The 13,908-nt window shown below is 35.3% G+C and overlaps 1 long non-coding RNA gene across 1 annotated transcript in view; it reads right to left on the reverse strand.

Moving 5' to 3' along the window:
• The window catches only part of LOC132372618 (uncharacterized), a 59,484-nt gene that overhangs the window by 27,688 nt on the left and 17,888 nt on the right, over positions 1-13,908 (reverse strand). Inside the window, exon 2 of the long non-coding RNA XR_009505213.1 lies at positions 5,980-6,126. This is a non-coding gene — a long non-coding RNA (uncharacterized LOC132372618). The remainder of the gene's footprint in view (positions 1-5,979; positions 6,127-13,908) is intronic.

The following is a 13,908-nucleotide window of genomic DNA, read 5'->3' on the forward strand; positions in this document are numbered from 1 at the left end:
TTGAAATGTGACTGGAGAAAATAAAGTCCTTTTACTGTTGGCTTTTCTCTATTTGTGTTCAATTTAACCCAAAGTATTCATTCCACTTTTAAAGTGCCCCCCAAATGCCAAATGCCATAATTGGAGAACAAAAGTAGAAAACAAATATATGAATTGTTTTGTTTCTGTGTCATTCTACACTCAGGAAAGAAACCGAAGGCCTCAGTAGGTCCTTTCTCAACATTCTGAGACCTGATGGCACCAATTCAATAGTCTCCTGATGAAATTAGTTTTGGGGACATTCAAAACAGTCATACTCTGAACAACAGATTGGATTACTGACCAGGATCAACCCTTAATGGGCCAGTTAGTTTGGTTGTTATAGCAACAAAATTTGATTTGACATTCAGTTATTCAGTCAATGGCTCAGCAATTGACCTGCAAACAGTACATTCTGTTGAGACTGAAGGCTGCCTTCCCCTCCTTGATAAACTTTATGCCAACATCCATTTGAAAATTTTCAGAGCTTAGTATTTCATCTGAAAAATTTCAGGGCTTAGTATTTCAAATTTGAAATGTGTTCTCCAACGCTTCCTGAAAAAGGTCTGAGCTCTTCCTTGAGACATTTGTGTCACCTTAAGTCAGAAATCCTAAAAGATGTACATGGGTGCATAACTGGATATAATACTATGCCACTTATTAGATCTGAACCTTGGGAAGCTGAGGGGATTTGATCTACTTTACTCAATTTTATAAGGGAACCAGAGAAGATGGCTGCCCTGGAGGATCAAGCAGTTTCTCTTTTTTCTGGAGCTTCCTGAGTTTTACCCTGCCCTTCATTAATCATTCTGAAATTGACTCTTCCTCATGGCCCACTGAGTTAAATGGGATCAATCACAACATTTCAAAGTGTTGTAATGTCATATATATGTCAACACAGACCTAAGAGGTTACATATACTTTTACCATTTTGGGTAAATGCATTATAGATTGGTAACCCAATATGCTAGTAACCCCCTAGGGAAGTAAATATGGTATTTAACCGTAGCTCTAAAAGTAAAACTATACCTGCATATCCGTTTGTTCCACTTAAAAGAAGTTTTACCTTCTATCTTTAGCTAAATGTTACTTATACAACTACACAAAAAATGTATGACATTTTTCATCCAAGAACCTATTTTGAATCCAAATTAAAACTGTACATGTATGCATTTATGAAGGCTTAGACTTAAAAAAAAGAAACTTAGGGGTGGGGGTGATGCTTGATTGAAGCCAACTTATGAGGTCTACCACCAGTAAAGAAGCTATAAATATTGTCTCCTGCTGCTTTTGTGGCAACATTAAAAAGTCTGTTGAACTGAATCTAATGTATCTTCCTGTGAGTTCTTCCACAAATTATGATACACATTGTCTGTAAGTATGTATATTCTATTTAAGAAAACAATGATCTAGATACATTTTGATTTTAATTTCTGAGCTTTTTCTGAGAGGTCACTGTATTTTTGCTAATCTTTGTACAAGAAGACAATGCTACCACCCATCAACCAATGTACAACATACATTTTGAGGGCATTCATTTGCTTTTCCAGTAGTAGGGATGGATTTGGTTTCTTACGTATTATTCTACTTTCTGTTTCCAAGCAACAGTATACATGGGAGAAATGGTTAGAATTTAGAGCACAACAAAGCTAACTGACCCACAAAATGATTGAACCCAGAACACTGTCCTGTTCAGTTTGCCAAGTCAGTTTTCTGTTACATGGTAGCCTTTTGCATGGCAAGCTGGAGTTGGTTACTCAACCTCATTTCTTTAAATCAAGGAACAACTAATGGTCACTTGTAAACAAGGTTGCTTCTTTCCACTTGCTTTGTTATTGACTATATGCCTGAACAATTTAGCAAATTTAATGAAGCAGTTTTTTTAAAAAGAACTTTCTTCTAACCTTTTTCATAATATCAAAAAGCTGGGAGGTTGGCTGATAGCTCCTGACTTTGCTTGTATAAAGGTATTACATTATTACACTCTCATGCAAGAACTTTGTAGCTTGCTTTGTAGCCCAGAATACCGAACCAGGGAAAGTTCCTAGACAGAGAGAAGTCTCCTAAATATGTGTCCCTATGTTTTTTTTAAAGAACACATTACTTCTATTTTTTTTTTATAAACTAGTTTCAAACTGAGGTCACAGATAGTGTTTCAAGAATCAAGGTCACGTGGCTTAGGGCTTTAATTTTTGAGGCTGACATATTCCACAGATTGATACTGATCTCTCTCTCTCTCTCTCTCTCTCTCTCTCTCGCTTCCTCTCCTTCTTCTCCTCCCCTTCTTCCTCCTATTCCAATCTTTTCCCCCAAGCCCCTCTCTTAAAACTGTTTTTGGTATCACATGTTTTCTTTTGGCTGTTCTTGCTGCGTTTGGAATGAAGCTAACTCCACGATGCCTTTGGGATTGCTTATGGGGATTCACACAGGCTTGGGCAGCCTCCCTGAACAGGACGATGAAAGCTCCCTCAAGCCCCTCTACTAGGGAGGGTCTCCTGGGCATCTACCCCGCAAACTCCATCAAAGCACAAAATGCAGATCCCCAGTCAAATACCTGACTCTTTTCTTGAAGTTACCTACCTTTGTTCCTCTCTTTCTGCTCCCTAGGGTAGAAGGTAAAAATTCATTTTCATAAATACTCTCATGGTCATTCTTTTCAGTTCTATATCCTTTCAAAGCTCCCTGCTTTGGATCTGGACCACTCCAAAAGAGCGGTGCCAGGGCATTTGATATGTATGGTTTACACTGTGACCATTTAACCATGCTATTCAGCGACTTATGTCAGCCATTGGTCTTATCAGTTTAGCTGACATTACTTTAAAGCTTTCAAATCTCGTTCAGCTTTAGTTATAGCTAATATAAAGAGAAGATTTGGACAGATATGAAGTTCAGTGCTACAGATAAATGGATTCATTTAAGAGCTGAGCAGAAGATGACTTTCCAATAAATACCCTGTCTGTCCTAAATTCTCAATGAATTGTGGTGTGACCATGTAGGCGTGCACACTCTAAAATAACAAGGGTTACCATTTTTAAAACAAATGCATATGGATAATTCAGGATCAATAATCAAACATATTCTATTTCTGATATCTCAGACCACTGTCAGGAAAAGATAGGGTTCATTTTGGAAAGAGACCTCACTTTTTTCCCTCACACTCTGATGATGAAAAACACTTGATCTTGGCTTTCTTGCCTGGAAAAAAGAGCGCTTGTGCAGATTTGGATTTAAGTCTTGGCTCTGCCTCTAGTTGTTTGACCTTGAGCAAGTCACAACCTCCTTGTCTGTTTCTTCAATACTACGTGAGCGAAGTAGATTTTCATAACCCTTTCAGTGTAAAAAGTCTAGAGCTAATGCAAAACTGAAAGGATCCATCAATTCAGAAATAATTAAACCATTTTATTTTTCATCATGCATTTGTGAAGCAGTCACACAACATGAGTTGGACTGGTATTAAGTAGAAGACCCAGCCTGAGCAAGGTTGGCCAGCACTAAGGTTAAAGGTGCATTCATTCAGTCAACCTCCTAAGAACTCATCAACCAGTGCTGTTCCACAAAGGCTCCTTCCAGAAACTTATCATAGGATGTTGTTCTCGAGAACCCATCAGTCTACCTGGGTTCTCCTAATAACAATGGCTAAGCAATCATCACCTTTTATAACTTATTTCTGCAGTCAAGAAAGAAAAGCTACTGCATCCAAGACATTGTTTGGGCCAGTGTGGGAGATGCATTTATGGTCTACATTTTTAAAGATCAAACTTTGAAAGATTCTTAGCAATAAAGCAGGCTATAGTACACATGAGAAAATATATTTTTCAATGGCAGGAAAAAAATTCTGTCTTTTACAGTAGCAAAAATTTTGGAATCAGAATCTTTGATTAAAATTCAAATCCCTACGAAGCTTTTCATGTTTCTTATCACTTAAAAAAATCAGCAAACATTTTTGTTCAAGAGGTACATCTCTAACTCCAATAGAACCTGCATATTTTCCCCAACAACTGTATCAAAGCAATAGTGTTAGCCAGTCTGGGAATAAATAATACTCATTTTACGCCTCATCATAGTCTTAAGCCAAATGATATTGCCAACAGCCCGATGAAGATTAGCTCAAATGGAGAAGAAATGACAGCCTGCAAAATTTCTTCTCAAGTTTCTTCCAATTGTCAGTGAGTCAAAACCACAGTTACTAATGCAACAGCTCAGAAAGAGAGGGGGAGTTGAAAAACTTCCAATAACTGTCAAAGAAAATTTTAGTCTTTCTTAAGGTTTTAAATTAAGTTTTACTCATGTCAACCCCATCAACAAAAAGGAATAAACTAAGACTGTGTTTATGTGACACCACAACAACTAGTCAATTAAGTGGGGAGTGAACTCAAATCTTTTGATTGACTCAATTTTATACTTTCAGTTTGCTATTTCAGTGTATTTAATTGGTCACAGTCTTAACATGGGCATATTCATTCAATAACATTCATGTGGCATTTGATTACTATTAACAACTTTCCTGGAGATCTAAGAATATATAATACAAAGGCTCTGAGTCCACTTAAGTGCATATTAATTTCTGAAAAGCATTTTTGCTTTGAGCTGTCACTGAGAAATCATGCAAATGAAACCAATGTAAAGATGGTGGTAAATATGGTATCCAAACAAATTAGGTCCAGATTAATTTAAACATTGCTAGGGTAGAAAGAACAAATCTTACTCCTTTGTTATTCAAAAATGAATATACACACATACACATGAAAAATGGTGAGTATATCAATCATATCCTGTTGTAATTATAAAATTGTACTTTGAAGAATAAACCATAATGTTTTTTACATTGGCACTTATAGTGATCAGAAGCAATATCTTCTTATTTACCAAGTAAATTATTAGATAGGAATCATATTTCACCTATAACATTGCCTTGATGTACAATTTATATATGTGGCAGACTCTAAATATTAGCTGTATTTGGTCAAAAATAATATAATAATAAGTATTTATTTATTTCAAAGAAATTTTGTCTGGTCTAATGAAAAGAAATTTGAACATGGAGTCAAAATATTTGCGGTTCCTACCAGGCTTATTGCCTCCTAGCTGCTTGACCTTGGGAAGGTCATTAATCTGCCTGAACTTTGGCTTCTTAATATGGAAATGAAAAAAAAAATCTGCTTCACAAGTTTGGATAAAAATTAAATAGTCAGTGGACATAAAAAATGTATTATAGAATGATAAAGCACTATAAACTGTCATTATTATTTATAGTATGAAAGTGTAAATACTCAGTAAAAATAATTAGTAAAATGCCTACTATGTGCTACACAATATGTAAATCATTAGTCTCTACAGCTATCTTGCATAATGAGAGGTTTTAATGCACATTTTTAAGAAGTTGATAGATTAAGCAGGCAGAAACAATCAAACCTTAAAAATATAGAAGAGAAGATGGGAACAACACAAATAACAAGTTTTATCTAGTGAATGTGCGTGTGTCTGTGTGTCTAACAGTATTCAACATGGGCAGAATGCATATTTTCATCCAGAACACACCATGCATTTACAAAAGGTGACCGCACACTGGGCCATAAGACATGCCTTAACAAATGTCAAAAAAAGTTTATTACAGTCACAGTATCTAACCAAGATGTGATTTAATTAGAAATCAGGGAAAAAAAGTAAGTGTGTTAGTTTTCCATTGGTGTGTAACAAATTACCACAGACTTAGCTGCTCAAAACAGCACTTATGTATTATCTCGTAGTTCTGTATGGCAGAAGTCTGAGGGGGCTTGAATGGTTTTTGCTCAGGATCTCCCAAGACTGTCATCTACGTGTGGGCTGGGCTGAACTCTGATCTGGAGGCTCTGGGGAAGAACTTGCTTCTGTATTAGTCAGGATCCTCCAGAGAAACAGAACCAATTGGATGGAAATACACAGATATATACAAGAGGAGATTTACTACAGAATTTAACTCACGTGGCTACAGAGGCCGAGAAGTCCACAATCGTCCATCTGTAGGCTGGAGATCCAGCAAAACTGGTGGTGTAATTACTCCAAGTCCACAAGCCCGAAGAGGAGGAGCACCGGTGTCTACCGTTCAATAAGATTGTGTAGATAGAAAATCTAAACAATAAAGTATTAGAATTAATAGGATAGTTACCGAGTTTGGGGAATGAAAAATAAATGTAGAAAATTATTGTATTTCTACATATCAGCAACAATGGAAGAATGAGATGCTGAAATTTTAAAAATGTATCACTTAGTCACAAAAACATAAAATAGCTACAAATTTAATATACACAAAATCTTCTGAAGAAAATTTTTAAACTTTGAAAGACTTTCAAAAAGGCCTAAACAGATAGATATCCCACGTTGATTGGTTGGGAGACTCAATAAGATAAATATTTCCATTATTTCCAAATCGATGTTTTATGCAATTTTAATCAAAATCTCATCAGATACTCTTTGGTAAAAGTGATAATATGATTCTAAAATTTATATGAAAGCAATGTCTAATACCTAAGATGACACTGAAAGAGAATAAGATGTGACTACTTACTCTTCAGGTACTTAGAATACTTATAAAGCTATAATAATTAAAGCAGTGCAGTATAGAGCATAGAGAGACAAATAAACCAGTGTAACAGAACAGAGTCTGTTATTTCTAAATGGACATGATATATGACAGAGGTGCAGACCAGTAAAGATGACCAGTAAATATATGGTACTGGAGCAACTGGTTATCCATATGGGGGAATAAAGTAATGGGATTCCAACCTCGTACTGTAGACAAAAAAAAATTCCACTTTGATTAATGATCTAAATGGGACAAATATAAACCTTAATATAGAAGAATATCCTTGATTTTGAAATATGCAGGATTTCTTTGAAGAAAATACAAAGTACAAAACAGAATGTTATTTAAAATACTGGCACATATATGAACCATGTAACAATTCATATCTTATCCTACTATCATCATATTTTGGTCAACTTTGGGAACAGGCATGGTGCCAGAAGCAACTTCCTAACTTCAGCCTCTTCTCCTTGACCATGCCAGCAGCACATCAGGACCAAGCTACAATAAAATACAGATGCTGAAGAGAGTTTTGGAAGAGACTGCAGAACATAAGAATGTGGACATAATTGGAAAGAGAAAAGGAGAAAACCAGAGGAAAGTTCAAGGGGAGAAGCTGCCCCTCTGTTCAAGCCCCTTTTAGCCCTTTAGGAGCTCATCAGGTCCCAAGGGTGGTTCACCATTGGAGGGGTCTATGTGTACATTATGGCCAATTTGAATCTAGACTAGAAGACTTCAGAAAAACTCACTGCCTTTTCATTATTTGAAAAGGAAGTCATACGAACATTGATTTTACTTCTTAATTTATGTGTTAGTCATGTGAATAAAAATCAATGCCTGCAATACTGTGTGTAAAAGTAGTGCATGAACTTTGCCAGAAATTGTACTTGTAATCTTCTATTCAACCTGGAACAACACAGGTTGATAGTTTGCATTGATAATCACAACATCCAACACACTCCACTGAGCAAAATTTATTAATTTCTCTATGCTGAATGAGACAGATAGAAATCAATTCAAATTTGGGGTTTTTTTTTTTATTAAAAAATTTTTTTTCCACTTTAGAGAGTCAACCTTTTTAAAGACACACTATAGAAATGTGCTCTCAGGGGTGATCATTAGGAGTATAAAAGTAGCTAAATAACATATAAAATGATAGAAAGTAATTTGAAATGATCTCAAATATTTGAAATAAGGTTAACTGGAAAATATATAAAAGTTAAATAACTGTTATTCAGGGAAAACAAACTGCAATGGCTCCTAATTGCTACTAACATTTATTGAACAGTTTGTTTATTAGAGGTTTCACACAGATTTTGATTTTCAAGGGTAACATCTGGAGAAATGTCATTTTGCCCAGCCTAAACCCTGTTAAGCCAAAATACCACTTCTCTCTGAAGGCAGCTCTCAAAATCACAGTCATAATTACCAGTAGGAAATCATTATTCTCTTGGGACTGGACTTTGTATATCTAACCACTTCAGGTACAGCAAATATCTCACCACTGCATGGATTTATAAACTAAGAACGACATGTGCAAGACAGAAAAACAGAAAGACAGAGAATTCTGACAGGTTAACTGTCCAGTCACATTTTATTTCCTTTTCTCTTATCAATGCCAAAAATCATACAACAGATACATACTCAGTACAAGTAAAATTTATCCATGGACACCATTCTCATAGAAACAACTATCAAATGACCTCATGTTACAGGATAACATATCACCAGTACTGAAGGAAGCATGGATTGTCAGCAATTGCTTACGCCTACTGAAATATCCAAGGGTAGTATTGGATTATTGTAATATTTTGAGAATATTCTTTTTAATTAAAAGTGAAATATTGGCTCTCCTCTTAAAATATGTATCACAGCATATTTGGAAACAATGTTATAGGAAAGTGATTCCAGATGTTCTCTGAGAAGTCATGAAAGCCCATTTGAGAAATACTGATATACAGTGATGTATGTGTGTGTGTGAGCTAAATCTATGTGTATACATACATTCATGTATATCATATACAGACAGACACACACACACACTCATACACGATGACAAGAAAATAAACCAGAGTAAATGTGGAAATTTGGGGAAAGAAATTGATAACTCTCCATAAACAATTTGCTAAAGTAAATCACTGAACTTAATGGTTGACATGAAACACACAAGGGAGCAATTAGGTAGAGTGATGCAAAGGCAAATAAATAAGACCAAACTTCATGTAAATATAATGCATTTCAGTGTTGCTGATAACTTTCAAGAAAAGTTAGCTTGACTAGTTAAATCTCAGGAAGGAGAAGTATTATGACCATCTTCAGAATCCAGATGGAGCTACAAGCTCCATTTTTCTGTTCAAAAACCAAGAGTAAATGTGGTGAATATGAAACAGAGTAGATTTAAGTAGATCCTTAGAACAAATATTAAGGTTTAATGTTTTTCTAAAAGAATGTTAATAGAAGAAATAAAATATAACACTTTTTTTCAACAAAGTAGTAAAAGACAGTGAATTAAAATTTTAAGTTAAATATTTAATTATCCTCTTGAACATTCATTTTCCAAATCCTGAGAAACAATGCTTATTGATTTTTTTCTGACTATGAAAGCAACAACTATCTCTTTGCAGAAAATTTAGATAAATAAAAAGAAATAAAATCTCAATTCAACCCTCTGTAGGTGGAAATACCAAGACAATAAATAAATTGTATATAAATTGGAATAAAAATAAGTTTGTAAATATATAGATTGAAAAGAAACGAAGTCATTTACCTAGAACTTTGTGAACTAGAGTTCAGTAAGGTGACCACATAGAAAATGAGCAAAGAAAAATTAGTAGCTTTCCATCACACACAAACACACACAAAGATTAGATGTTTTTAGATTTCATTTTAAAAAAGCAATAAAAACTTTATTGAATTATAAGTAAAAAATTGTGCAACAAGTTATGATAATCTATAAAATGTTACTGAAGGATCTAAAGAAAAACTTAAGTAGAAAGTAAACTATATTTATGGATAGGAATGCTCAATATTGTAAATATTTTAATAACCCAAATTAGTCTACAAATTAAATAAAATAGCAACCAAAATCCTCACAAGAATTTCTTGGAACTTGATAAAGTGATTTTAAAATTCATATGGAGGAGCAAATGCTTAAGAATAACCAGGACAATCTTAAAAAGGAAAAAAGAAATTGTGTGATGCATTCAACTAGATATCAGAACAAAGTATAGAGCTAAAATTAAAATAGTGACAAAGCAGCATGCATGATAGAGCACAAAATGGATTAATCCTATATACTGGAGTGAAGTTCTGAACTTTTCATTCTGGAAATTCAGAAAATCCGGAATTTTACTGAGGTACATGTGGTAATTTAATGTACAATAAAGGCCAGCATTACAAACCAGTGGGAAATGATAATGAACTCAATGTTTTGGGTAAATGAAAAGGTATAGAAGTAGAGTCCTATCTCAAATCATTAAATAAAATAAATTTCAGCTCATCTAGAAACCTAAATGAAAATATTAAGTATTAGTAATGAATATGGTGGAGTGTTTATGGTCTGGGAGGAAAGAAGGCCTCAATTAGCAAAACACAAAAAACAAATGCCATAGAGGAAAAGATAGACAAGTTTGTCTAAATCGAAACTAAAAGTAAAGTGAAAGAGTAATCATTACCTTGGGAGCTCATATTTGCAATATGTATAACAGATAATCAATTAATATCCAGGAAAATGTGAGTATATTACATAATTTATATGTATATACCCTTCAAAATCAATAAGCTAGAGACAAACAACCCAGCAGAAAAATGGGCAAGGGATATAAACAGATAACAAGAGGAGACTTAACTGAGCAATAAACATAAAAATATGTTCTGTTTTGCTGACAGTCAGAAAAATAGAAATTAAAATAAAATGATTTATCAGTTTTTGATCTCACAGGGAGGCAAAATGTAAAATTTTAATAATATCCACTGTCAACAAGGGTGTAAGGCAACATGTGCTCTTTGCAGAGCAGATGGGAGTGTGAATCAGCGCAGCCATTTGGGTGGACAACTTGGGAGGCTCTGTTAAAAGTGAAAATGTGCAAACCTTAGCTTTGTTTACAGAACAAAAAATTGGAAACAAGTTGAATGGCCATTACTAAGCAGAGGGGAACTATGGAATGAAGTAGATTTTTATATACTAGCATGACAAATGTCTTAAGTCATGCTTAAGTAAACAAAGAGAACAAAAGATCAAAATAAACAAAAAAAGAAGATTGCAAATTACTACATTTCAGTATGATATTTTGGAAAAAATACAATGAAAATCAAAACTGTGTAATTTTACAAATGTAAATACAAGAAAAAGTTCTAGATATACGCCCATGAACTTCATAACAATGTTACTCCTATGAAGGAGGAAGGGACCAGGACAGAAAAGGGCCAAATATGGAGAGAGACTATATCCTGGGATGTCTGGGACAGTTCATATATATTCTTATTTTAATCACTGGTTGACTTACCTCTACTCAAATTGCTTTCCATTCACACCACCAGTCTATATTTTTGGAGCAATAATAACAATAAATACCATTCATAAAACTGTACCAGGCATTATTCTAAAAATGCCAGATTAATTTACGTATGTTCCATATAGAGATTGTGCTTTTCAAGATAGCTACAATAAGATTTCTCATTCCACATCCCCTTCATACAATGTGACACTTACATCCATCCCACTGAGAGGTGGGATCTATGTTCCCTTCCTGTGAATCTGAGTGGGTCTATGACTACAGTGGAAGTGACACAATGTAGCTTCCAAGATTCTTGGGATATGTGCTCTTGAAATCCAGCTACCATGCTGTAAGGAAGCCCAGGTTACATGAAGAGGCCACATCTAGCAGTTCCAGGTAAAACCCCAGCTGATTTGAATCAAGTATCTATTGCTTCATGATAAATCACCCCCAAATTTAGTGGCTTACAACCATAATCATTTTATTATTATCTCTCATGATTTGAGGGGTTGACTTGGCTCAGCTGGTAGTTCTTACCCAGGATCTCTCATGCATTTGCAGTCAGAAAATGCCTGGGCTAAAATCATCTCAAAGGCTTCCTCACTTACAGTAGCTATTGGCTGAGACCTCATCTATGGCTGTCTGCTGGAGCACCTAAATGTTTAGGTTTCCTCATGGTGTCAGGGTTCTAAGAGTGAGCATCCCAAAAGAAAGCCAGACAGAGGCTGTATAGCTGTTTATGTCCCAGGCTTGAAAGTCACATAACTTTACTTCTGTCATACTTTATTGGTTGAGTCAGTCACAGAGTTCTTCCCAGTGTCAGGGGGAAGAGATACAGATTCCAACTCTTGGAGAGGAAGTAGCAAAAAATCACACTATAAGAACAGGTGAGATGGGAGATGTTATTCCAGCCATCTTGGGAAAATATTGGGCTGGCCAAAATTTTCGTTCGTGTTTTTCCATAAGATCTTACAGAAAAACCTAAACGAACTTTTTGGCCAAGCCAATACAATTTACCACAGTTCACAACAATGCTATTATCATGTCCATTTACAAGTGAGAAAACGGAGGCACAAAAAAGTAAGTTAACTTGCTCACACACACATACATAGTATGCATGAGAGCTAAGATTTAAATCAGGCAGTCTGGTTCCAGGCAGTCTAAATTTTTGACCTCTAATCTATGCCATGCTATCTCTCTCTAATAAAGCACATTCTTGTGTGAGTGTGTATGAGAGAATTTAATTTTATCACACTTAATAAATCCTAAGATGACATAAAACATTTATAACTGGTCCTGGTACATATAGGCTTTCAATAAATATTAGTTATTTCCTAGCTGGAAGATGAGGATTCTTGCTATAACATGTATTGATGGAGAGTGAGGGAAAGAGGCATGAAGAAGAAGAAGGGACGTTCCAGGTAAAGAAGAGTAGTATTAAATGGGTTTCAAGAATAGATGAGTTTTCAGCCATAAGAAAGAATGACATAATGCCATTAACAGCAACATGGATAGACCCAGAGATTATCATATGAAGTGAAGTAAACCAGAAAGACAAAGACAAATATCGTATGTTATCACTTATATGTGGAATCTAAAAAAATGATACAAGTGAACTTATTTACAAAACAGAAATAGACTCACAGACATAGAAAACAAACTTATGGTTACCAAAGGGGGAAGAGGGGAGGGATAAATTAGGAGGTTGGGATTAACATATACACACTACTATATATAAAATAGATAATCAACAAGGACCTACTGTATAGCACAAGAATCTACTCAATACTCTGTAATAACCTATTATATAATGGATTCCACTGGAATCTTGCTGCCAGCCCTCTGCTCAGCCCTTCCTAAAAATAGGGGACCTTTTCTTACACACCCCCAGAGAGAGGAGGGACTGTCATACTGGTGCTGAGGGACCCAGGGGCTGCTGGAGTCCTTATTCCTTTCCAGAGCCATCCATCCCTAGAAAAGCACAGAACCTGAGCACTGGGCCAAGTCCCTGGTCTTTTCTTACAGTTCACAGAGGCTTTTTAACCAATCTAATCCCAGGAAAGAGATGCAACAAAGCTAGAATGTGAATATAACTTTAGTGGACCAATAATAAAATGCAAGAAGCCCAATGGTGAGAAAAGTGAATTCTCTCAACATTGCTTCCTATTTTCTTCCTCATGTCCCTCCAGGGAAAACTACTTTGTTGCTTAATTTCTGCCTTTTTCCCCTCATACATGCACTTTTGGGCCTTTTTTAATAGGTGGGAAAAAAATACCACCCCACAAACCTGTATTTAAAAAGGAACAGAAATGACCGTGTGAAATTTGCCTCTGTCCAAACATTTCATCCGTGTCTGTGTGAAGCTGTCTGTTCATCTTTCTATATGGGGTGGTTGTCTTTTCTTGGTCTGTTTTGGTCCCCTCCTTCATGGACTTGTGCTTGGGATCAAATCTTTCTGGCCCATTATGATTTTGAACGTTTGACTTGGACCACAAGTGAATCTTTCTCTTGATGACGCAAATAAAAGTATAATTTTTAAAAAACCTATAATGGAAAAGAATCTGAATGTATGTATGTTTACTGAATTACTTTGCTGTACACCTGAAACTAACACATTATAAATCAACTATACTTCAATTAAAAAAAAAAAAAAGAACAGATGAGTTTTGATTCCTTCATGGAAGTTTTCAGTAGGCTGAAACTCTCCCTAGTACAGCCAGGAGCAACTTTGGGTGTATTGGTCGGGGAAAAGGAGATGGACATCTCTTAAGCCCTTATGTTGTGTCAGGCACTGAGACAGCTGCTGAACATTCATCATCTATTTCAAGAGAA

Source organism: Balaenoptera ricei, chromosome 10 (genome assembly GCF_028023285.1).
Source record: "Balaenoptera ricei isolate mBalRic1 chromosome 10, mBalRic1.hap2, whole genome shotgun sequence".
Taxonomy (NCBI): domain Eukaryota; kingdom Metazoa; phylum Chordata; class Mammalia; order Artiodactyla; family Balaenopteridae; genus Balaenoptera; species Balaenoptera ricei.